Below are 26,518 nucleotides of genomic sequence, written 5' to 3'. Positions count from 1 at the left end.
CTCCAAAAGTGTGTTTCCAACAATTTTGCTTCTTCCATGCTCCCTTCAAGAATTGTTGACATAATCTACACCATCAATATGAACAAAGGTTTATCCAGAATTTTAAATGGAATGGTTTCTGTTCCTTCCGGGTCTTCGTGAAAACTTTTGCGGGTATTAGGTAGTGTTGGGTGTATGTATGTGTTTGTGAATAAATCACTGAATACTAATATCACGATGCCAAGAATAAAACATTGCTTATCAATATCGGAAAGAAAACAATAGAAACATGTGTATTTGTAACAAATATGTTACTTTTATTATATATACTTTTCTTAACGATATATCAGTGCGCGGACGTTTTTGTAAAACACGGTCTGAAAAGATTTTTTTTCCATAGGATACTAAACCTTTTGAGCAGGCCTCACATCCAGGAAATTATCAACTCGGGGTAAGCCACGGCACCTAACGACCTATTGGGTGAGATGAGTCAAGGCAAGGATACTAAACATTTTCCTGCTCCTCCAAAAATAGGCAATAGTTAGGCTGGATAGTTCGATGAACTAACCGATCTCTAACTATGCACTAAGTTTTTTAACTCATTTTTTTGGAGGCACACTAGGAAATGAAGAGGTTTTCGTTTTCAATTGATACATTTGGATATAATATAAGCAAGCTGCTGTGAGGCAATGGATGGTCCAATATAATGAACAAAACTATAGAGAAAGGTAGATGGTCAAACGTTTTACAAAAGAACTTGTTCTCCCCATTTCGACTCTAAAATATTATACATCATGATCTACTTCTAGAACTAAGGAATTTAATATGAACCCCGATGATCATTCCAGAAATTAAAATTGTATAATTTATTCAGACAGAACTGGTAATTCTTCTATTTTTCTTAACGGGTTAATTGTTTCACGAATTCCAATATAATAATTGCTCATGATTTTAGTTCAAAGCTGATATAGATTTTTTAACGGAAAAGAGTTTTGCTATTTAATATTGTACAATCAGCTTACAAGTAAAAGTATGTCATTCATTAAGTTAGATAGAAAATGTAATTTAAAACATAACACAAGTTATGGATTTGTATTTATTAATTAAGTTATTAGAATTATTAATATTATTGAAATGTTTAGCTTTATGTTCTTGGGCACTCTCAAAAAACAATATGTTGAAATTTAATATTGCTAGTTTCGGCCGTCTCAAAGACAAAAATAAATTATCATAATCTTTATTTCTGCATTAACACATTTTATAGTAACTTAACGGTTTGGTATGTATTCCAGCACCCTAATTCCGAAAATATATGTTTTCTTACTATGATTGTTCAATAGCAGAAACCTCTGTGGTCGAAATTTGAAATGAAATTCAGAATCACCAGTAACAATTCTCATTTTCATCATTTTTTCTTGCGTGCGTTTAATTACCTTGTATTATGCTTAGAAAGTCTGAATCGGAAAAGTGTCACTATAGAACTAAAACCACGGCGCAACGAATTCCAAAATGACAGACCCACCTCTACATATTTTACTTTTACATTCAGTCAAAAACACTACAGTCCGCCTATGTTAAGCCGGCTTTAGACGAAAGCATTTCCTTTATCATTTTTGCTAGCATAAATACTTTGTAAATGCTTTCAAAAACCTTGTAGCAGATAATACTTTACACGAAAGCATTTCATGGAACATTTCGGTTAGCTATTGAGATTACATTGTATAATACATACAGCACGATAGGCACATCGAGTTACACCATATATGGCGAGTGCACGGTGTTTACAATTGAAAAAACTAAAATTTTCTTCCATCCGTGTACAGTAAGCGTTGCAAAGTACATATGTTTAATCAGCGCCATGCTTCTCTACCTAAAACCATTTAATACGAAGCGTAAATCCTCTCGGTTGAATAATTATCGTGTTTTAAAAATGTGAAGTGGAACGTTGTTTACATCTCACGCGGCTGCCATTACAACTGCGCTCGTGACCTAGAGGTCGCTTCTGATTGGTTATGATACGAAAAATGCTACGGAAATAGGACGGATCTTATCCTTGAGAAATGACATGAAATATGCCATGGCATCTGAAGTGCCATAAGATTTCTCACTTTACACGGTAGTATTTTGGTCATGGCACAAATGTTAAGGAAAATGCTCTCGTCTAAAGCGGGCTTTAGTCGCAACCACCAACCCAAGTGCGCATGCGCTCATTGGACGAGTCCACTGGAAAAATATGGGTGATGGCTGCAAATGCAACGCAACAATTGAGTTCGTTTCACTTCTAGAGAGTGTTACGAGTTGTAACAAACATTCGAGTGATAATAAACAAAAGATCGGAATGCATGAAAGTGAAATACTAATTCGAAATTCACAGCATAATTTTGTGCCTTTCTACTTACTACCCCCTTTTTGTTTTGTGTTTGGACTCGTCCACTCAACCAAATCTTCCGCGGTCGAACACTTTTGAAACGAAATTTCGCTCTGACGTGAAGAAATGAACGCTTCTCATCACTTTGTATACAAAATCTAAACACATGCAGCATTTTTAAATCACTCAGAATTTTTTTTGTGCATCCAGAAGCACTCCAACACCATTTTATGTGACGTGTTCTAGACAGTACTTTCTTTTGCATACAATGCCACATTTCTGGCAGTATTAATAAAACGGCCATATTGCTGACGTGCTTTCCTTCATACCACAAATTTATAGCTTCCTCTTCAAGATGACCTTCGACTTTGGTCTCTGGTGGAACCGGACATAAAAATACAAGTGATAGGTACGCAGGAAGTACGTCGGTTGGGCACGCAATGTTGCGTGGCCACGCATCAAACTTTCGAAGTCTGTGAAGCATTATACGTTAAGATAGGAACGCTCTCCCCCTACATTTGTTATCCAAGAGAAAATTACCAAACCGTGAATCTAATAGGGAAATATATAATTGCTTCCAAGGTTCGGGCTGATAAGTATGGAAACTAGGACAGTTGCGATGTACAAAGTGGATGATTTTAAAATCACTTCCACGTTATGTGCAGACTGTTTTTGTGACAAAGACCTTTATATCTGATGAGTTATCGAACAGATCTGGATACTGAAACATCTGGTTACAGGCACGTAGCTAGGGTGAGGGCTAAGGGGGCTCAAGCCCCCCCGAAATTCTGCAAATGATAATTTTAAATGTATAGTGGTAATTAATTTTACTTCCTTAGCAAGATTAAACATTAGATCGAAAAAAATGTAGTGTGTAATAGAGTAACCAGCTTATATTTTTATATTCTACCATTTAATCCAAAAAATAAATGGATCCACAGCTCTCAAAATTATATGTTTTCTATGTGAGAGGTCACACTATATAAACTATATGAGTAAAATTTGCCCCTAACTTTTAAAGCCTTTTTTGAACGGAATGTGTAAAAGTTAATAACAAAATACAATAACTATGAATTGCAGTACACTGCCGTTAACTGTACAAAATGTAAGAAAAGTAATGTCACTCATACGGTGGGACTGGTAGCAAAGTCCCTCCATTTATATAATAACAATCAATTTGGATTAAAATTTGTTTATTTTTAATAACTTATAATAGTGATTATTGTAAAATGACAATTATATCGTGGTAATAATTAGATAAAGAAAAATGTAAAATGCTCCCCTGTGCTTAGCACCACGCCATGAAGGCATATAAGGGGTGTGGGGGTAACGCCTTACACTTTCTTGATTCAATTATTATTTATACTAATCAAGTATTATCAGTGGCATGTCCCCTCTACAAATATTTCTCGCGACGCTTCTGCTGATAAGGGATGAGCCCCCCCCCCCCCGGAAATAAAATCCTGGCTACGGGCCTGTCTGGGTCAATAGATCCGGATACTCAGTTTTCAATTAGAGATCAGGGTAAAGTTGACAACTCTACAGATCTCAAGACCCAGTAAACCAGAACTGGATGCCGAGAATGTCATCATTAACCTCACCAACTAGCCAGTCGACGACGCAGAAACTCTCATACTCAATAACGGACTGAATTTCGCTCCAACACCTACAGCCTTAACCACCGAGGACATCATCTCCGGTATTGAACGAGCGGTTATCTGTCGCCCTCCAGACGCCAAAGACGACATTCGTCATTAAGTCGCCGAACCCTCAGGAGAGCCGTCCTACCAAAAACCCAACATCACCAGAGAGGAACGAGCAGCACTGAAATCACTCCGTTCATACCCTGACATTAGAATTCTTGACATTAGAATTCTCCCGTCAGACAAAGGAAACGCAACTGCATGGAAGCCAGCCTCCCAGATTGTATGGCCTACCAATAATCCACAAAGAGGGTGTCCCCCTCAGACCCATTGTCAGTGCTATAGCCAGTCAGAACAAAGTACAGAATCGCCAAATGTGAACATCACGTCAAGAACTCCACTGATTTCGTCCAGGAACTGAAGAGACTCAATGTCTCCCCAACCAACATTATGGTCTGTTTTCATGTAGTTTCCCTTTTCACCAGAGTCCCAGTGAAAGACACTATGGAACTTCTAGTAAGTCACTTTCCACCAGCCATAGTTAATCTCTTCCGCCACACGCTAACTTCCACATATTTCCTCAACAACGGGAAATATTACGAACAAACTAACGGAGTGGCCAAGGGTTCACCACTCTCACCGGCGATCGCGAACTTCTACAAGGAACATTTTGAACATGAAGCATTGAAAGACGCTCCCAACCAACCTTCCTACTTCTACAGATATGTGGATGACACGTTCGTCATTTGGTCACATGGACGACCGGCATTACAGAGCTTCTTCGACTTCCTCAAGAAACGGCATTCAAATGTCCAGTTCACCATGGAGATAGAAGAAGATGGTTGCCTCCCATTCCTGGACATTCTAATCCGCCGCAAACCAGATGGCACCCTCGGACATAGTTTGTACAGAAAACCCACCCACACTGACCTGTACCTAAATGCCAATAGCTTCCATCACGAAGCACAACGCCTCGCAGTTCTGAACACTCAAGCCCACAGGGCAGTAACCGTTTCTGACCAGGAGAATCTACAATTAGAATTCACACACCTCAGAACCAGTCTACACCAGAATGGATACCACATCAGAGATATCAACAGGGCGATCAATAAGGGAGTTTAATTTCAGCAGAGACCAAGCAGGGACAACAGTGTGGCCCTTACAAGGGCCGATTCATCACAGCCAAGTGAATCCGAACATGAGGACGAGGCCCTTACAAGGACAGATAATGCACCGCCCAGCCCCTCTACGAGTAGCAACACAGGACAGGTACGCCCTACTATAAGAGTTTTACCATTCCTAGGACACACCTCTGGGAAGTTAAGCAGAATTCTAGCCAGGCAAGGGGTGAAGACCATTCAGAGACCGCCACTGAAAACCAAGGCCCTGCTCCGTTCTGTCAAAGATGACCTAGAACTCCGTATTCCAGGAGTTTGCAGAATACCGTGTGAGTATGGGACACCATACATAGGCCAAACGGGACACACCATTGAGCAGCGGCGGAATAAATATCAACGTAATATCCGATTATTCCAATCGGAAAAGTCGGGACTTGCTGAACACAGCATCACCGAGGGACACATAATTGTATTTGCCGACACCAAAATAATAGCCAAATGTGCCGGTTACTGGGACCGACGGGTAAAGGAAGCCATAGCCATATCATGGGAAAGCACCAATCTCAACAGGGACGTGGGACTCCAGCTCAGTCACGCCTGGAACCCACTTCTCCGTAAAAACAAGACACCAGCCAATGAGAACACAAGGATCCAGAGAGAGCCAATAGGAAGACAGAATCCAAACTCCGCCACATTATAATCACGTATATTAACATACACCGGTCTCCATTTCCACATTCCCTGAAGATGAGAGCAATGTATGTCCTTGAAACGTTGGAAGCCAACTCCAATTTAACCTGGCTGGTAACCCGAGAACACTTGTTCGAATCACGTCGCCAGGAAAGCTACAATTCATATCGGGGTAAAGGTCTGGCCACACATTTCAGTGCCAGATTCCGAACTGGAATCGTTCCATTACCAGATCGCTTCTGAATCGAAAACGAGTCACACTAGCCGCGTCCAGTTCTCTACACTTTTTGACATAAGGTGTAGTGCAGATGCATATCAGTGTCGGGCTGTTGCAAGGAAATTGAATTCAACTAAGAAGACGCTGTCTGTTGCTTTGAACGTACGTTTCATTGGTTAGCACACACCATGTGAGATGTGACCATACATAGCTCCAGAACGTAGTTGCAAATACCAAATACACTACTTGACACCAAATCGACGAAGTAGACGGCTCGGTGTTGCACTTTGGAAACAACTAGACGTGAGAGTTCAGAGAGAGCCAAACAGTGTAGCGAACTAGACAGGGCTACTGTTTCAAACCATGGACCGGCCACAAACGAATTTCATGGATTTACATGTATTTTTCCAGACATTTCTCAAACTGAAATTGAAATGATAGTAATGATATGAATATTAACAAAAACATATCGTTGAACATATTACGCCGCCCACCTTGGCGGAATGGTTAGCACAGCACGCTACAACGCCAAGGGTCCCGGATTCGAATTTCGGCCTGGGCATGAATGTTCTTTGTGAGTGTCCCTTCATCAATTTCATCATACCATCACTCATCTTCATCTTCGCGATTAGCCAAAAGTGACAAGAATGCGGACCAAAATAAACTAAGTCAATCAATTAAACACATTACAAACAATTTATTCAAAATTCTTATAACTCGCATGTGTTTAATCACCAGATGATTAGATAAAGCAGCTTTTGATTACTATAAATTAAAGTTTGATATGAAACATGTTGTAGCCATACATGGAAGGTGGTGCGACATAAAGTCAGTTTCCTTAGCGCTTACCACTTCATAGGTTTTAGTTTTAAGAGATCCTGTGTATCATCAACAAGAAAATGTCTATTACAAAGACAGTAATGAATAAGATGCAAATTATTTGTGTCTTTATCATCCCTGTTATTATGTCCATATAAGGCAAGATATTTCAGACTGAGAACCTAAATCTACTTTTTCACACCTCTTCGATGATTTCGAGATGTGTGACCCACTTAACAATCCTTCAGAGAAAATGTTTTTGTAATGTGAAAAACTTATTTATTAAACAAATGTTTATCATTGTATTACATCACGCAATTTCTTCTGGCAATTTACTCGCTAATCTAACTGGCAAGGCATAGCCACACATTCAGAAATCATTATCCTGTCTCAAGTCTATTTTCACTTCCTAATTTCTCTCTTCCATTGCAATAGCAGCTTATAAATGATGAATTTGTCTGCAGGATCGTCCAGTAAGGCATTTAGCAATCCAGGAAGTTGGCAGCCATCAGCAACTCCAGCGCCACTTCATTAGAGACGGGGAAATCGGGAATCTGAGCTGCGCTGTTGGTGTACTTGGCCTTGAAGGCGAAGTAGACGCAGACCTTCTGCAGGACGTGCGACGGGATCTCCCTAAAGTGGATCTGGTTGGTTTCGTTCTCTTCGAAGTTCCCGGGCCCACTCATCATCGCCTTGATGGTCCCAGAGGCCAGCGCGAACTCCCGCTTCACGATGAACTCGTGTCCGTCGGAGGAGACCAGCTTCAGGTACTCCGAGTCATTCCCCTCGCATCCTCCGTAGGTCTTCTCTGGTGCCATTTCGGCATCTTCGCCGTCTCCGGACATTTTTACTCAGACGAGAAGCTTCTGGAGATATTTATCTCAATCGAATTGGATCAGCTTCACGTGTAAGTGCTATTCCTTCATGAACATACACACCGTATTGCCTAGAGAACAATTAACAATGGGTTTCAATGATAGCCAAGGTTTCACAGCCACATTGTTGCTACTCTTTTATTGTCTGTCTCTTAATTGTTGTACTTGTTCAGTCCCCTGTCGACTTACATGGCTAAACGTAAGGCCATGAAATTTGGCGGGTGGCAGAAGTTCGCGCTGTTGCCACGTCGGAGCAAAACGCCGTGTGGTCGGAGGTTTAAGAGCAGTCCGACGTGTAGACCCCATTTCTGGCGGCTGTAACGAACTTTCAATTCACACGATCACCAGCTTGTATCAAATGGGACTCGAAAATCCCCGGAGAAAGGTCTACCTAACGCTCGAACAAGGCAATGCAGCCCGGTTGACGTTGCTACACAGTGCGCGGGTACCAGCTATTTTTGTCCCGCTCTCGTTTTGCTTTTCTCATATGTGGCACCAGCGCAATTCTGCCCAGCCGCCTATTTTCATGGCCGTGCGTTTAGCGAAGAAGCAGAAAGATTTCTCTTGTGGGGAAAAAGTACCAGGTAATATGTGAGATAACTCTAAATAAGTTTTGTTTTATTTCACATCTTCTGCTTTGAGACACAGCTTCTATGCTCGGGGAAAAACGTTTGTGGACTATCCCAAGCTTCTTGGCACAGAAAGAAACTTAAATTAATACGAATAAATCGAATGAAATACACTCACTTTTAGACATACAAATTGTACTGATTTCTTTAGCATCGTACTAGCTTCATGGAAAAACAGCAATCTGCCTGATCGGTACCGAACAGAACTGAAGCGTACGAATGAATTCTAAACCGATAAACGCAATCATATGATGTGAAAATCGGACCACTTTCGCTCCCCCAAACTCGTTCGAGTCTCCCACGCTCGAGCGTACGGCACTCGAAGTATTTCAGAGCCTAATGAGCAGCCTAAAACTCATACATGGAAGGAAACCACTCTATACAATTACAAATCTAAATCATAATTCCGTATATTATTATGTAACACTCAAATACAGCCACATATGAAAGTATGCAATATCTACAGACCGAAACGTAAAATGGATACACATGCCGACAGACCTGCCTAAGCAATTAAAAATTTCGTATCACAGTGCAACAGGTAGGCTACGTGTACGTCATTGTTCACTTACCGAAAAGGATAATCATATTCTGCGAAATAATGAAATGCAGTTATAACCAAGGTTATTAGAATCATATAGTTATAGCATTCAATCGAACATCATTTTAATGTGACAATAATCGTAGAAACATCACATGTCAGCCTAAGCAGTTTCAGCCCATAATCATCTATTTGATTTTCACATATCTCGGTAAGATACCGAAAACTGCATTTTAACATGGACATGTTTACTTATATTTTAATTTCACTTCGTATTTTACTTCACCATCCATATTTGAGGACCGACTACCATAGACAAATTACGTAGACAAATTACGGAAATACGTCTACTAATAGGGTTCGAGAGCTCGAGTGTATTTCCCTCGTTCGGTCGTTTTTCGCTCGAGCGGAAGAACTATCAATTCTGTGTGTCATCTAGCGTTGTCCGTGCGAACTATTTGACGGTCGAGCGAGAAACGCTCATTGCAGCACTCTAATGTGAATTATCATAAAATTATTAAATAACTTCAGCTGCATGGAAACAAATCCGCTATTCTGAACCACCGTGTGTTGGAAAGTGATAGTTTGTCTCTGCAAAGAACGGCGGAAATACACGAAAACACCAGGATTGGCATGAGAGGGTATTCGGTTGTGTTACGAACAAAAAAATAATATCTGCACTCTTAGATTTTACCGTCAAATTTACAATATTCTACCGTTAAAGTTTAACAGCCAATTTACAAAAACTGGAAGCATAAACAGAGATAATGACTACAAATTGCAGTTGAGTGCACAATAAATATATTTATGAAAACTGAATAATTATAATGTCGTTGATTAGGTAACTGTAATGTCCATATTTACGGTAGGTGTATGGCAGCTGAAATTGGCGGTCTTTGACCAGTCTTCTACAGTCACCTTTTACAGTGTAGCAACCTCTGGACTTTTGGCAGAGAAATAACGCAAGGAATTATTTAATTAATTAAAGGAACTTGGCAAAATTGCTATTCATCTTCGTTATTTTGAATTTTGTTAGTTAGCGTCGCTTTTCTGCCACTGTTGACTAATAACGAATATGAGGATGAGTGATGATATGCTGAAATAGATGAAAGGACACTCGCAAAGAACGTCCATGCCCAGGTCGGAACTCGAACCCGGGACCCAGTGCGTCGTAGTGCGCTCTGCTAACGACGGAGGTAGGCACTCTTTATGATTTTGTATGAGGTATAATTGGCGCAATTATGCTTGCGTAATGCCCGCAGTATTTTGAGCCGTGAGAAAGGAACGACACGCCGTAGTAGACGTTGCACCATTTGACACAGTGGAAATTTTGGCTTCTCGGTGAAGTTCGCCGCGATAAACTTTAGTAACCTCCTTCTTTTTTTACCTTATCTAGTAGTGGGAGATCCAGACAAGAGAACAACAAGGAAACTCTAATTTGGTTACAGAAGAGGCAATTTCCTCAGCCAAGAACTCGATGATTGACAGCTCCTCTACTCGGGAGACACGAAATTACAAGTAGATCCATATCCTCTACCTAACCACCCAGTAAAAGAAGTTAAATCGTGCCTTTCCTACTTTAACAGCGAACATTTAAGTCTGAAACTTTCCGCGATGAGATAATATTCTGAGACTTGCAAAGAAATAAGAAAATAAATAAAGGAAATTGAAGGTCTTTTCCTTGTCAACCCTTCTCCTCGTTCTTGTATGAAACTTTTCCAATTTAATGCGTCGTCGGAAGAAAGTAATAAAAGCCGAAGCAATCGAAGTTTCTTCGGAGCTTCTCGAGATCTCGTGCGGGGTTCCCTCTCCAACATATTAAATGAGAGATATCGTAGTTAAGTTTCGTGTGGAGTTCTCCTGGTTAAGTAACTCAATCACGAACCCAAGCTAATTTTGGTAGACTTCAAAGCGTTTGGAGTATTTTAATGTCTACCACACCTTATTTGAAGGGCGTATAATATCAATCCATCGCGTACAAGTTGTGCAGCGTAGAATGAAGCCTTAAGAATAATGATGCCTCTCGAGGAAGGCGGATACGCGTACATACAGGCAAGTCAATCATGCACTTCGTGTGTGTTCGGAAACTTTCGCTTGTATTTACGAGAGCCCTCGAAGAAGTTCATTTACCAGCAATATAGCATTTATTTATTTGAACACAACAGACGAATGCCCAATTAGAGTGTTCTATATTTTCTGATAAACATAAAACGTGTCAACGCTAAAGTACATTGTAAATGTACACAACAGAAAGTATAGTTACTAAAAACAATACATTATAATAATAATACAAGTTGGATTTAAAGAGTACAAATATCAGACTATCCAATACTATCAATTGGGTTTGTGATATCCCATTGTAATTGGAGCATTGCTCTGTTATGGGATTGCTTATAAATAAATAAATACAAAAATAGTCTATATGAATACAAAATTTTAAATAGGCCTATTACAATGTACAAATATTATCATTACACTCAATGTTACAGATCTGAACCACCACGCACAAAAGAAAATATAAAGAGATACTAATATAATGCATCATAATTTACATAATATATGAAATTAATATAAACACAATAAAATTCAAGGATGGAAGATATAGCCTAGGGGCTTCTCTTTATTACATTATGAACTATAGTGAATTACAATTAAAATTACTTTTGAAACTCAAGTCCACATTCGTTATGAGTATTTGAATGAGTTAATATTTATAACAAATCTTTCGGTAAATAGTATTAATTAACATTAGCATTTTACATTCCCTGTTTATTCATTTATATTTAATTACCTAATAGAAGAAATAATGTTAAACATAATGACATTTTTCCAAGTAGACATTATTGGTCCATTAACATTATTTGAAATACGTCGTATTCTATGATGTTTCATGTGCCTTCGACAACCACAGCTGACATGCTGTATGCTTGTGCATCTCTGAGGTTAGAAATACTGCCATTAATTGAATCAATGTTCAGAGTACATTGTTCTTTACCGTAAACTACTGGTGCGGTTTAGGCAGCTTTTTCCAATGTGAACCACAAGAGCGGAAACAAGTCAAGTAATAGGAGAAGTGATGAAGGTTACGAAAATTGTTTTTTTGCACGAGAAGCTGGAAAATATAGCGCTCCTACCGGTGCTCCGCGGAAAGCTAATTATCTTTGTTGAAAGACGTGACACGTGGCGGAAGAAAGGAAGACTTGGTATGAGGAAAGCGAATGAAAAGAACAAAATGATATGAAGTGTGAAATATACAACGAGGTACAAAGAAGAAAGGCGAGGAAAGGAAAAGAACAACTACGATGATTAGATGACACTGATGAAGAGGGGAAAAGGAATGCCAACACCCAGGCGATCAGGAACGTACGGTGAACGGATCGTAAGCCCACTTCTCCACGCGCTAGATCACTGAGGTGGCGATTTACAAATAATTCTAATACTTGGAAAACATATTAAAAGTATAAATACATGCACAGGGATAGAATCCATTCAGTTTAAAGTGTAAGTCCACTTTATGCTCAGATAGGCAATTTGGGATTGAATCTGCAGTTTAAGTAAAATCAGAACCACCACGTACCTCTGCCTGGTTTCGAACCCAGAACCCGTCGATTATAAGTTGGCAACTTTGCCACTGCGCCATCGGTGAGGCTCGTAGGGTAAATTTAGAATGTTTTATAAGATTCGAGCAATTGTGTATGCATTAAGACGTAAAAGCAGGACTTCAAACAAAAATTACCCTCCACTCCTTGTTTACAACAGACAGATCCCATCGAAGCTTCTACTCTGATAACACTGTTTGATCAATGCAACTACAAGCTGTTTCTTACTTCTATGTAGATGCTACACACCAGTAATCTTCTTCGGTTTAAAGCAAGGCTTTTAAGTGACCTCCCCTCCCCCCGCGCCATTTCGCTGGTAAAAGTGCAGTTGTGTCAGGACTGGGTTTCTAGAAGGCCACTCAACTTTTTCTAGACACCGGCCCAGTTTCCTGTAAACTGACATCCAAGATACTCTTGTAAAACATGAAAACATTATTCTCTCTGATGCTGGACTTATGATACACCCTGTCAGGCCTCTAGCGAGGGAATGGCTAGATGGGATGAAGCCTAAGGCGACATTCAAGGCATTAAGAAAATACAACAAAATCAGAATATGCCACAGAGAAATTTATACTTAGGATTTTCTGTTCCGCAAAGATATAAAAATACTACGTTTTTAAAGATTCTAAGGTATATCTTATACTAGAGTACTGCATTGGACCACTATCGCTTGCTCAAACTCGATCGAATCTCCCACGCTCGAGCGTGATTCGTTCGAATATATAGAATATCAAATATCATTTCAATGTGACAATAATCCTACAAATATATGTGTAACATTCGTATTGGTAGTTTCAGCCCATAATCATCTATTCATTTTCATATATTGGTATATCTCTATGTTAAAATGTAATTTAGCCTATGTTTACTTTAGTTTCAATTTCACTGCGTCTTTCAAGTCAGGCAGTATATTTGAAGGTCCACTACCACAGACAAATTACGGTTGTACGTGAACTACTGGCCTTCGAGCGTATACCGATCGTTTGCCTGTTCGAGCGTTATTCGCTCGAGCGAAGAAACAGTCCATTCCGTAAGCCATCTAGCGTCATCCGCGCGAACTATTAACCGATCGAGCTAAAAAGCCTCGATGCAGCAATCTATCTGATACATTCAAAATTTTGTTAAAGAGCATTTTTAATCAGAAATGCAAACTACGAATCTTTAAATGTAATCTATATTATTTTTAACGAGTTTTTCTCATTTCAAAATTTGTAGGGTATAAATATCACAAACCATGGAGTGAGAAAATAATATACAAGGACGCACATAGAATGTCAGCGATTCGTAGTTCGCGGCGGAAAGGGGCGCCCAACCACAACCTTGCCTAGGGTTCCAGCTACGGAACTGCACCCTGTACACACGCAAAGGTGAAAACAGATAGGTTGAAAATAGCCGAATATTCATGGAGTGAATCGCATACTCGTAGAATTCACTGAAACAACATTACAGAACTACAAAAATAAACAAGTTGGATACTGAGAAACATCAAAGTAGCAGCTTTCATAGCAATGTTGCAAAACAACTATAAGACATTGTAGTGTAGAATTCAAGCAAATAGGTACCTTCCCGTTAGTAAATCAGAAAAGTAACTATACCCTGTCACAGCTAACTGTGGAGCAAGGTCACGTATAGCGTCAGAGAATCGAGGGAAATCGAGTGGCCGGAGCGAAGTAGTACATGCTGCTCGACCTACAGTCGCTTTCCCCCTCCACAGTTAGCTGGGACAGAGTATGAAATGGAGCAAAAAGAGGTGTGGAATTCTGGCAAGTGAAGTGTAGTAGTTGGTTAGCACACTGGTTCTGTAGGAAAATTAAATTATGACATATGTATGTTCGATCCCTACCACCAGCAAAAAGATGCTGTTCACCTGAAGATGGGAGAATATGTGTGGTACATTAGGTTTAAGCAGTACAAGCTAAAAATGATCCAATTAACGATGTCTAATTAAGCTTGCATGTAATTAAAAATAACATAAAGAAGTATTACAATAGAATAGAAGCTACTTAATGCAAAGAATGAAAAAAGGATGTAAAGAGGAGATAACAAGAGAAACAGCAATATAAAACTGGGAAGAGATAAAAAAAAAAAGAAGGTACACGTAATCACTTCGGACATAAATTTCCTGGAGGTAATCATCAGCAAATCTGCAAACATCAACGACGTTTACGGCTTTTTAAACAGCAACCTCTTTTGCTTGTTACTTTTACAGCACCAGCAGCAGATAGACGACTCTTTCACGTCGCTGCCATGTTAGCTAGCAACTGCTCATCGCGATGTGGATTGACTTTATCTCTGAGCGCGATGCGACGGAACACGCGAGCGTGCTTCTGGGTGTGCAGGCACGTTACCCGCTCTTCAAAAGATAATGTTTGCCTCTCGCGGCTGTCAACCGCTTAGATACGCCCAGCAATCAGACGGCGACTTAAATAGACGCGTGTTTTGCCAGCTGATCCCTACTTCACTCGGCAAACAAGGCATTTCAAATCTTGTCCACGCAAAACGATTCGTTCTTGACATCCTTACCGCTGCGTACCTGTGAGTAATGACCACTGTTTCGCGTCACGGTATTTAATTATCTCTCTTTTCTTAATCGCAACGATGAGAAGGAATATTGATTGGATGACAACACAAGTAGCAGCACTCAGTCACGTATCTAGAATTATATTTCTGGGACGGTTCAAACCAACAACATCATCTGTAATAATAATAACAAACAATAATAGTAACATCAATGATAATTAAATAATAAAGTAATAATAACAATAATAACCTTTGTAATAAATAAATTATTAAAATAATAATAATAATAATAATGATATTTAAATAGGTAAATTAATTATTATTATTGTTGTTGTTATTATTGCATGAACACAGAGAGAGAGAGAGGCATGGATTCTTTACCTAGCTCATGTGTGGTTAAGATCACTAACATTTGCATAAAACAATTATCCTACCAAAGAAAATTAAATATTTTTCTTACTTAATTGTGGACTTGGTTAGTCTTTCAGTGGGGGGGGGCGGACTCCCTGGAACCTCCTCAGGCTGGCTGCTCCAAGACCTTGATAAAATTCAAGTATAATTCCAGGTTTTCAAGGCGAACTTTAAAAAAAAATATAAGGGTTCAAGCAGATGTTTTGTCTATTTCAACCTTGCGTATTATACCCCCTCTCACCACCCACACACACAAATATATTAACAAAATAAAGGGTTTGTGCGATTCTATTTAAGGTGTAGAGTATAGATTTGTCATATCATATACTCAGACTCGAAATACATCTCAAACACAAATGTTACGCGATATATTAATGTAAGTAAAATTGTTAAGGAATTTCAAACTCAAATTTACCTACCAACTCCAAGATTTCTAGCAATAATCTTCCGTCTGCCAGATAGATTGTTCTGCAAAGGACGCTAACAAAGCAAACGGATTGAGAGAATTATGTTTTATTTTTCACGCAGCTTTATTTTCTTTTTCTTCCTTGTTAAAAAAATAAACTAAACTGTGAAAAACTTGCCTCAGAGCATTAGTAAATATGTATAAATTGAATGGGACTTGGATTAATAAAAGTTGGAATTTTTCACGTCTACGGAGGTAAACTCAAGTAGTATTCACGTTTAATTAGCGGAGCCAATAATTCACGTATAATTCCCGGATTTCCTAAACTAGGCTCTAAAAATCCTAAAATAGGTTCGAAAACTCTAAAATTGGTTCTAAAAATCCTAAAATAGGTCCTAAAAAATCTTAAGTTAGGCTCCAAAAATCTTGAAGTAGGTTCAATAAAACTTAAAATAGTTCAAAATTCCTGAAAAATGCTGATTAGTCACCGGCATGAAAATGGGACACCTCTATCCTGAAATACGCACTATCTTGCATAACGTTATGTGTGTTGCCTACCCCTACGGCGATGGGAGAACTTACAATTGGAAATTTGCTATTAAAATCCACTCCTTTCCGTATAGTTAGGCAAAAATCTTTTTTCATGTTATCCACAGCCAAACTCCGCAATTTTGTCTGTGAGGATCATCTTATTAGCTGAAAATGATCTTTCAACAAAAACATAGTCAGTGGTGCACACTTCAACGCTGAAATGTTAGTTTGCAATGCGTGAATGCTACAAAGCACCGAAGTGACGCGAAAGTGAGCAAGACCACACAGATCAGACCACTTTGGATTGTACAGGTAACAGTGGCACCAAACATTTTGCTTTGTTTAGAGCTTTGAAAAATTACAATGGGCTTAGAGGAAGATAATTCGACAGAAAGTACGTTTCAAACACGTTCGTCATTCAATGATTTAGTGACCAAACAAAGGAAATGTCTCTGTGTGACATAAAAAAATCTGTAAAACCTTTAAAAATATATAAAAACCTAAAAAATAGGTTCCAACTAGCAAAATAGATTTTTTAGGCACTATGAAACTTCTTCACTTGTTGCGGTTTTTAACGAACTTATTATTTCTTACATACCTGTAAAAGAACAAAATAGGTTAAAAACTTAAAATCCGAGGTGTAGTCATTACATTGCTCCATATTCCTTTCATTGGTCTAGTAACCATTCTGATTGTTCGTGCCGAGTAAGTTGGGTGGTCGACTCCAGATTACGCCAGCGAAAGTTTCGGGTTCAACTTCCGGCTTCGGCATGAGCGTTCCTTTGTAAGTATCGCCTTATCAACTTGGTGTAATCATCATCCATCCTCATCGCCACAATTAGCTAAAAGTGGCGTAAAGTGAGGCGTCAAATCCACAAATACATAAATACCAACATTTATTTTCAACGTCGCTATTAATCTAGTGTGTTTTGTATAGTTTGCACAACCAATACTACAGAAAATGCTGTTCTTTTGCTTGCATGTATTTGGCATTTTAAGGATTTGTTTTTAAATTTTTTGAGGTCTATCCGCACTATGAACGTGAATTTAGCGACGTCGCGTGAATTTTACAGTAAATAAAATACATGAAAGAGGAAACAGAGCAAGAAACGCTAAATTCCTGTTTGAGACTCGAACCCAGACACCTCAGTTGCAAAATATAGCTGCGTTTACAACGCAGTCGGTTCATCACATCTTTGTGTTGTTATGGTTTATGTCGAAAGGAACTATTGTAGGATGTGACTGTACAATGTACGTTCAACGCATAATGACTAGAAAATATATCCAAGCTTGCTGAATTTTTCGTTGCATAATGCATAAGGATAATTCCTAGGTTTAGCAGTAAGGGCGAAAGTTCTTTAGAGCCTGAATGCAAACTTGCATGTTCGTTATCAAATTCTTCCCGACTTAGCTACGAGGCCGAAGCTCATTGCAGAAGACGTGCTCTTTGAACTAAATTTCAACGCCTGACTTACATGCAACCCGCCGTGTGCGCCTTGTATAACCGTTTGCCTAGCACTGAAGGGTTACGTGCTTCCGCACCGATAAAGGGTTTATTTACAAGGAGCGTTCTTTGAACTGTCAAACGGGCCTACTGCTATGCACGCTGATCGTGTGAGATGGGTTCTCTGAAATATTAGTAAGTTGCTTTTTCGGCAAGAATGAAATAAATGGCTGCTGTCGTCTAAAATATGCTGTATATTCTACGCTAAAATGGAGAAGCGTGACAACTAGATCACCGCAGCAAAGTGAGGACTGGAAATACAGGGTGCGGCTATGAATCTGGCGATTTTAGATATTCTACACTTAAGACAAAATAATGCATTATATGTAAGATCCCCTTATGTAAAATTTTTACTGAGAAATTTTAAACGAGGGGTGTAAAAAATAAAAGTGCAAGGTTGTAAAGAGATTCCACATTAATATCGGTCGTTTTTTAAAAAAAAATTTACATGTCACCCCCTTCCCAACCCCACCCCTACGGGTGCTAGGGGTGTCTTACCCCCACAGTATTTCTTTCCAGATTGTAAGTCATATGTGTACCAAGTTTGGTTCAAATTGCTCCAGGCGTTCGAGAGTTATGCCGGAACAAACATACATACATTTTTATATACTATATAGAAGATCAACTAGTTTATTCATTGAAGAAGAAATGCCAAAAGAAAGTACAGTCCTTACATTTAGATTTTCTTGAAAATAACATTAGAGCTACTAAGAGGACCTCCATTTCGTTCCACACACTCTACCAGTCTTTTCAGTAGGTTGCGCATCACATTGCTCAGCATGGCCACAGGAATGTGGACCACATCTTCTTCAAACTGACCATAAGTTCGTTGAGGGAGCATTGAATGGTGGTTGGAAGACTATTGCATTCACGTACCCTCGAAGATAATGATCCGAAATTCACGTTGCGCGCACACGTAACTATCATTTATATTTTTATTACCGCGAATGCGCGCTGCTGAGCCCCGTTCCACGACTCGATCGTAACTTCATGGCAAAGCAGGAGCTGCAAGTTGGCGGTAGTCACAATTTACCTCTGTCTCACGACCCTGAAAATAAGCGATTGAGCAGAATTGCGCTGATGCCACATAAGGGAAAAGCTTGATTGATTAGTTTTGTTTATTTTACTTAGCTTTTCTGCCACTTTTGGCTAATAGCAAACATGAGGATGAATGATGATACAATGAAATTGATGAAGGGACACTCACAAACAGCCATGTGAAGGCCGAGATTCGAACCCGGGACCCCTATCGTTGTAGTGTGCTGTGATAACCACTCCACCACGGCGAAAAGTAAAGTGACAGCGGGACAAAAGTCGCTTGTTCCTGCGCACTGCATGGCCGACCTCTCTCCGGGGCATACAGTTATCATCCCTGACCTTTCGAGCAAATACTGTCAGTTTCTATCACTCTACAACGAGATCTTTCATTCTCTTAAACCTCCAAAAACACGGAGTTGTGCTCCAACGTGGCAACAGCGTGAACTTCTGCCACCCGCCTAATTTCATGGCCCTGCGTTTAGTTATATCCAGTGTTGCAAAATCGCCCGATTCATTGCTGCACCCTGTATATCGTTCACCTTTGAAGAAGTTATCTGGCAATATCTTCTCAAGCCCGTAACCATGCTTTGCCAGTATCGTCAAGTACACGTGGTAGGCTCTTTTGACGTTAAGAGAGAAAGAGAGAGAGAGAGAGAGAGACAGACAGAGAGAGAGAGAGAGAGAGCTGAACCAGACGCTGAAGTTTTCCTTCAACGCCATCTATGTACGGCAGAAACCAGAAACGCTAGCATGCTCCCGTTCCACGGATTTCGTGCAGCAACGCCGGGCGTCCAAATCTCCACATCTTGATGTGGCACGAGGGAAAGGGGGAGGAGTGTTGTGTACAGTTCAGGTGGCATGCTGATGACGTCACAGAGCAATATCACGCTACCGGCTCCACGGTGTCTGAAACGATGTAGAGCCTGCGTTTCGTCGCCATTTTGTTGCTCGCCAATCGTCAGAATGCAGCTCGTTTCCATGGGCATTTTCACTCTTCACTCAATAATCCTGCCTCCCCTCTCCAAACCCTTTTCAGACACGTATTCGCACGACAGACACGTGACTAATGCAGATTTTGTCTTCTTTCGTGAATATGTTGCGAAATATACAGAGTCTTTCAAAATGATTACCTTCATATCAACTGCTTATAACTTTATATTGAAACACAAGATCATAAACAATTACACCCATAAGCATAAATTTCTAACTGCAATGCAGTTTATACTTAAGGCACTCAACCAACAATGACACACATGTCCAATTGGTATTCAGTCTCCCGCCAAAATTGGTCATTATTTTGGGAAGTGTTACAACTGCTTGTGTGATACGTACACGCAACGTGAGCACATCTGCTACAGAGGTGACACACACCCTGTCCTCAACGTATCCCCAAAGATAAACAATTCAGTGGGGTATTGTCAGATGATCTTGACGGTCATAGGATAGAACTGTCTGTTCCAATTTATCGATTGAAACATTTTGTGTTCACACATAACTGGACACACATTTCCCAGTGAGGTAGTTCCCATTTTGTTGAAAAATGACTTTGTGCCATAGGTCGTGTAACTGAAGTATGACGTAATTCTTGAGCACATCCGCATACAGAGTAGCGTCGACCACGTTTCGTGAAAATAGAATGAACCAATAATTGTGTCAAGCATTAACGACCTCCAAACACTTATTCTTGGACTGTTCCAGCCCTTAATGTACCTGCATTTAAACATACCTTTATCAATTTAACATCTGGTGGTTCTTTTAGAAACATTCGATGCACCATTTTCAGTGATTTTGTCTCAGTCGGCCATACAACAACCCGTGCCCTCTCCTGTATTCCCTAGCGTCCACAGGATTTTTCGAAGACAGAAATGGTAATCAGGGGTTATTTTAAGACGGTATTGTATTTACTATTTTAATTATCCAGAGTTCATACTGCTTTTACGCGATTTTTGTTTTATTTAAAAAAAATCGGAAGGGACAATAGCCCATCAGTTCCTCCATGCAAACGCCAATGCCTGCACTGACACTAAGTCACAGATTCAGCATCTATGCAACGGATTGGTAACTTGAATACAAGCCAACAAAACTTGCAGACAGGACTAACTTATGTACATAGGAAATAAAAAAAATCAGCTTCACAATCACAGTCTGGAATCAGGGTAATACTTTTGTAACACTCTACACACACGCGCGCATACATTATAACCACTAAAGAGCAGGTAGCAGCTGCTTGTGTTATGGGTATTTTCTGCATATCTTACAATGGATGGAAGTACACAAAATTCTGATCTGCTGATTTACCCATAGATTTAATCTACGATGTCATAAAGGAAAGGAAATATTATGTAAAGTATTTATACGTGAAGGAAAATATTAAATCTGTACATTTTTGACATGGAAAATGAGCCGCGGTGATGTAGTAAGTAAGGCATCTGACTGCCACGCAGAAGATCCGGATTCGATTCCCAGGGTAGACGATCTAATACGGGATTATTTCCAACACTGTCCTTTCATAATCTGGTCCTGGGTCTCACCCAGTCTCTAATCAATGAGTGCCTGTGTTTAAAGATGGGAAGAGTGTGGCTCCGATCACATCATCTTCCATATGGCCGCTGTGCAATACACAAGCGAATAGGTATTCACTGACCCGGGAATCTGTGGCGCAAGGCCGCGCATAACGGTACAGAAGAGGAGAAAGCGAGTTGGCAGATCACAACAGTAGCTGCACTCGCTTCCCCTCTCACGCCGTTCATTGGTCGATCCCTCACGAGTCAGTACTTGTGCAGAGACTTGTTTTCGTACATTTGATCCAGAGATTCGCGGGATAGAGTATATGTCCTTTTACCTTGGCTCATGAAAATAGGCAGAGGAAGTACAAAACTCGCCTGATAAGGTGTGGAGATGGCGCAATGTATCTGGTCCGGAAGAAACAAGGATAACTCATTCGAATCGCTGCACACCGCTCACGTATACGCTGCGTTCAGGTTCACCGTCGTTTCAAGCATACAGGAAATGGATAGGATGTCCCACCGTTGCGACGCCATCTTGCAAAATGGCTCCTCGCGCCATTAGCCTTGAGAAAGGCTTAATTGAGAATGGCGTGTTGTCGCTCCCGCCCAAGCCCAGAGATCCTGAATCTCTCCCGAGGGAGACGCGGTGGGATGAGTCGTAAGAGCTTTGCTTCGAGACCGGTCCGCATCCTAACTGCCATTAAAACGGGAAGAGAATGCAGAAGGAAATGAAGGGGGGTCGGTGGAAAGTTTTGTTCCCCCCTCCCTTTGCGCCAACAGGGGAGAGGGCGCTCTGCAAGAGGGATTTTAGTTCTTATCTTCACAGCAACAGATCTTCGCTTTCCTCCCTCCCGTTTCTCTACGAACGAATGGTTCCCGATTTTTTATCTCCCTTGTTCCTTGTCGCTTTCATCAGTTTCAGCAGTTCTTCTCGGTGTTTCTCTTTCCACTGTTTACTCTCTTGTTTATGCGCCATCCTGGGAAATCAACACGGGTACGCTAGCAGAAATATGACACCCTTTCCGACCGTTATCGGTCTCTTTGGTGAAGCAGGACGTGATGGCACGTTAGTTGATATTTTATGCACATTTCTCAAAATGGTTAGGCCTCTCTGCTTCGGTACGATCGGTTTTGGGTTCGATTTCCAAGAGAAAGCTTCGAAAACTGCCAGTGATTCATTGATATGGCTTATTTTATTTCGCTTTTCTGCCACTTTTGGCTAATCGCCAATGATATGATGAAAGTAATGAAGATTTGATTTGATTTTTGTTACTTATCGTCGCTTTTCTGAGCGTTTTGGATATTTGCAACAATGAGGATGAATGATTTGATGAAATTGATGAAGATACACTCACAAAGAACATCCATGCTTAGGCCAGGATTCGAACCCGGAACCCCTGGTGTAGTAATCTATTGCTATCCATTCATTGTACCATACCAGCAATTGGCGGATTTAGCGAGAAGGGCACGGGGGCATGTGCCCCTGTCAAACGGAATAACTAAATATTGTAAAAAGTATTGATAGCATTGCATTAAAACGAACAAAAGATGTTAGAGCAAATCTTTTCAGACAGTAAAAGAAACGAAATTGCAGTTCTAGATTTACTAGGCACAGTAAATAAGTTAACATCGGAAATCGAATCCGGAGCTGTGTGGTTACAAGGCGGTAGCGTTAACTAATGGGCACGGAGCAAGATCATTCTAGATAAAATCTTTCCCATGTTTGTTACAGTTTCGCCTGAGAAAGTGAATACTCTGACGTATTCATTAGCGTAATCATTGTTAATAGAAATAACGCAAAAGTACTTGTATTTCACAAAAGTCTACTAATGCTACCATCGTGTAAAAAAGAGTCCTGGAAATTTATGTGAATAATTAGAGAGAGAGAGAGAAAAAATCTAGATCCGCCAGCCATTCGCTTACAAAAACTGAGGGGAAACGACAAACAAACCGTTTCAAGTACAGCTAATATATCACTAGACCTCGGATTGTAGGTTTTAAACCTATTTTGTCCTTCACAGGTATGTCAGAAATAATAAGTTATGTCAGCGTTTCTTTAAAAAACGCAACGACTGATAAAGTTTCATAGTGCCTAAAAAAACCTATTTTGCTTGTTAGAACCTATTCTAGGTTTATGCGCCTAAATCAAGCCTTTTTTTAGGTTTATATATATTTGTAAAGGTTTTACAGGGTTTTTATGTCACACAGAGGCATTTGCTTTGTTTGGTCAGGAAGACATTCAATGACGAACGTGTTTGAAACGTACTCTCTGCCGATTTCCCTTCCTCCAAGTCCATGGTGATTTTTCAAAGCTCTAAACAAAGCAAAATGTCTGGCGCCACTGTTACCTGTACAATCCAAAGTGGTCTGATCTGTGTGGTCTTGCTCACTTTCGCGCGACTTCGGTGCTTTGTGGCCTTCACGCGTTGCAAACTAACATTTCAGCATTGAAGTGTGCACCACTGACTATGTTTTGTTGAAATATTATTTTCAGCATATAAGATGATCCTCACAGACAAAATTGCGGAGTTTGACTGTGGCTAACATGAAAAAATATTTTTGTCTAACTATACGGCGAAGAGTGGATTTTAATAGCAAACTTCCAATGGTAGGTTCTGCCATCGCCGTAGAGTTTGGCAACACATTTCAGAACATAGGTGTCCCATTTTCATTGCCGGTGACTATACCTAATCAACATTTTTCAGGAATTTTGAACTATTTTAAGTTTTTTTGAACCAACTTCAAGATCTTTTGAGCCTAACTTAAGACCTTTAGGACCTATTTTAGAATTTTTAGAGTCTATTTTAGGAACGTAAAAGCACACGTTTTAGAACTTAAAAATCCGAGGTCTATATATCACTACGCGCAGGGGTGCCCATAAAGCCCAAGACCGTGTACGAGTCTTTCTTCAAAATCCCCCCAGAAAAATTGTCTTATCATAACCCCCCCCCACACACACACACACACACACAAATATAGTTAGTATGAACACACAGTAATTGATTTTATTTGAATGTCGATAATTTGATTTCATTTTAAAAAATAATAAATTTTCGGAATACATAAGCGTTAGACAACGAAAACTGACAGTATTTTAAAATTATCCAGTCAGTCGTATCACAGGAACGCACATACAAGCGAAACAAATCGTGCATGAAATCATTCAATACAACAACAACCGACTCGAAACTACGACAACTAAAACAACAGACATTGTTTACCACTGGCAGAGATGCTAAAAATCGACAGGCTCGTGACATTCCAAACCTTTCATTGCAGTTGAAATTAAAAGACTAAATAAAGAAACAAAACAAGGCAAATCAAACGAAACGGTCCCCCTTTTTTGTGTGAAGGTATGTAGAATTGGTACCAAAACTACAAAACTTTGTCCCCCCCAAAAAAAATTCCCATGACGCAGGTGCTTCATGAATCCGCACAGTGGCACCTCTGACTCTGCGTTAACTGCCGTAATAATAGTTAACAACCAGTCTAGTCACACCACGTGTATCTAAAGGACCTACACTAGCATTCAAGAAGAAAGAAATACGCTATGGCGAAAATTGTACATTTTACTTGAAATATGAAGGAAAAAAGGAACACACTGTTGTTCACCAAGCTGTTTTTAACCTCGTATTACGCTCCGTTGCTGGATCGACAAAAGTCATACTCTGGCCTTGAGTTGTTCTTTGCGTATCTGACAGCTTTCACTATTACAACATTAGATCAAGCCGCTACTTTCTTCATTATTGTCACATAACAATAGTAACATAGTAGTCGATTGTATTGTATTTCCATAAAACATTTTAAGATAACGAGATGGCAACATCTTTCCCTTTCAGTGGTAAGCTGTTGGCGAGTACCTTATATGGCTTTGTTACTTAAGTAGCACGTATTTGTATCACTCGGTGTAGAGAGAGTTTAATCGACCAATATGATTTTCTCATTACCTTGCCTACATTCTTTTGTGTCGCCGTGTTACCTTTCATCGATTACGTTTCTTTCCTTTTTTTGCTTCTTGCATGTATTTGGTATTGATTTGTCGTAGTGTTTCCGAGACCTTCCCTTTCGCCGTGCTGGCGCTCAGGGACAAAATATCGACCTACTTTTACGAGGCGTTCGAGTCACCCTGTCTGCGAGCTAAGCAGGCCAATTTCTGTGTGAAAAATCTGCCTTTCATGGTGGAATATGTTTTTTGGTGTTTATGTGCTACGTTATTCCTAAGTTAACTCAGGGCATGATTTTGCTGCTTGAAAACTACGATGGAGGGGGGGGGGCTTGCCATAAAACTAAGAAACTTGCCTCCACCAAGAGTCGAACTGGGAATCCCGTGAATGCCTTCCCTTGGTGATAATGCTGTGGTCATGTAATCAAGGCGTCGTCGTGAAAATGGGTTGGTAACAGCTCTAAACCTCACCTCCTAACCTAACAACGTATACATCTTTTACAATTCTGTGAAAATGTAATGCATGTAGTAAGTTATTTATAAGGGTTAAGTTTAATGCTACCAGCTTATTTGAGAAACATATTTTCGCCAAGTGTTAGCAGTTGGATGTGTCCCGCACCAAACCCACATTGTGCAGTCATTCGATTTCACTTGAACTGTAGTTCCAGTCCCTCAATGTGGACGTAAATCAGTGATGTGCATAATATGTGGAGTTGGAAGTGGTCCAAAAAACCCGGCTTTTTTGGTTTGGTTTTTTCGGCATTTTTCACAAAAGTGTCTCAAATCAATGAAAATACAGGAGTTGGCAGTATTTTTGCTGTTCCGTGGTTTTCGTTTATCTTCCTACTGTGAAATACACTTATTTCTAAATATAAAATACAATTTGCAATATGAATTTCGCAGCTAGACATAAACAGTGTTTTTAAAAAATCTGGCTTTCCAGTACATCTTTTATAATTTGGTTAAATGCACGCTAAACTAGTCACAGAGCAACAAGTGACGTATTTTGGCTGCTTGTTCCAGTGGTTCTCAATCTTTGTGAGACCACAGCCCAGTAAATTTATTTCTTACAAGTCGATGCCCTGATTCCAACTTTTTCACTCATAAATAAATTTCTGATCTTAAAGGTTTATATGGAAATTAATATGCACCCTTAATTAATATATCAACTATGGTATAA

At 39.8% G+C, this 26,518-nt stretch overlaps 1 protein-coding gene and 1 pseudogene across 8 annotated transcripts in view; one reads left to right on the top strand and one right to left on the bottom strand.

Annotated features, from left to right (window-relative positions):
• The window catches only part of Rdl (Resistant to dieldrin), a 377,476-nt gene that overhangs the window by 20,883 nt on the left and 330,075 nt on the right, over positions 1 to 26,518 (top strand). The window lies entirely within an intron of this gene.
• LOC145991418 (elongin-C pseudogene) lies at positions 7,148 to 7,774 on the bottom strand (annotated as a pseudogene).

This window comes from Lepisma saccharinum, chromosome 8, assembly GCF_977018435.1.
Source record: "Lepisma saccharinum chromosome 8, izLepSacc3.1, whole genome shotgun sequence".
In the NCBI taxonomy this organism is placed as follows: Eukaryota; Metazoa; Arthropoda; class Insecta; order Zygentoma; family Lepismatidae; genus Lepisma; species Lepisma saccharinum.
Note: the sequence above shows the minus strand (reverse complement) of the source record. Positions and strands in the feature narration are given on the sequence as shown.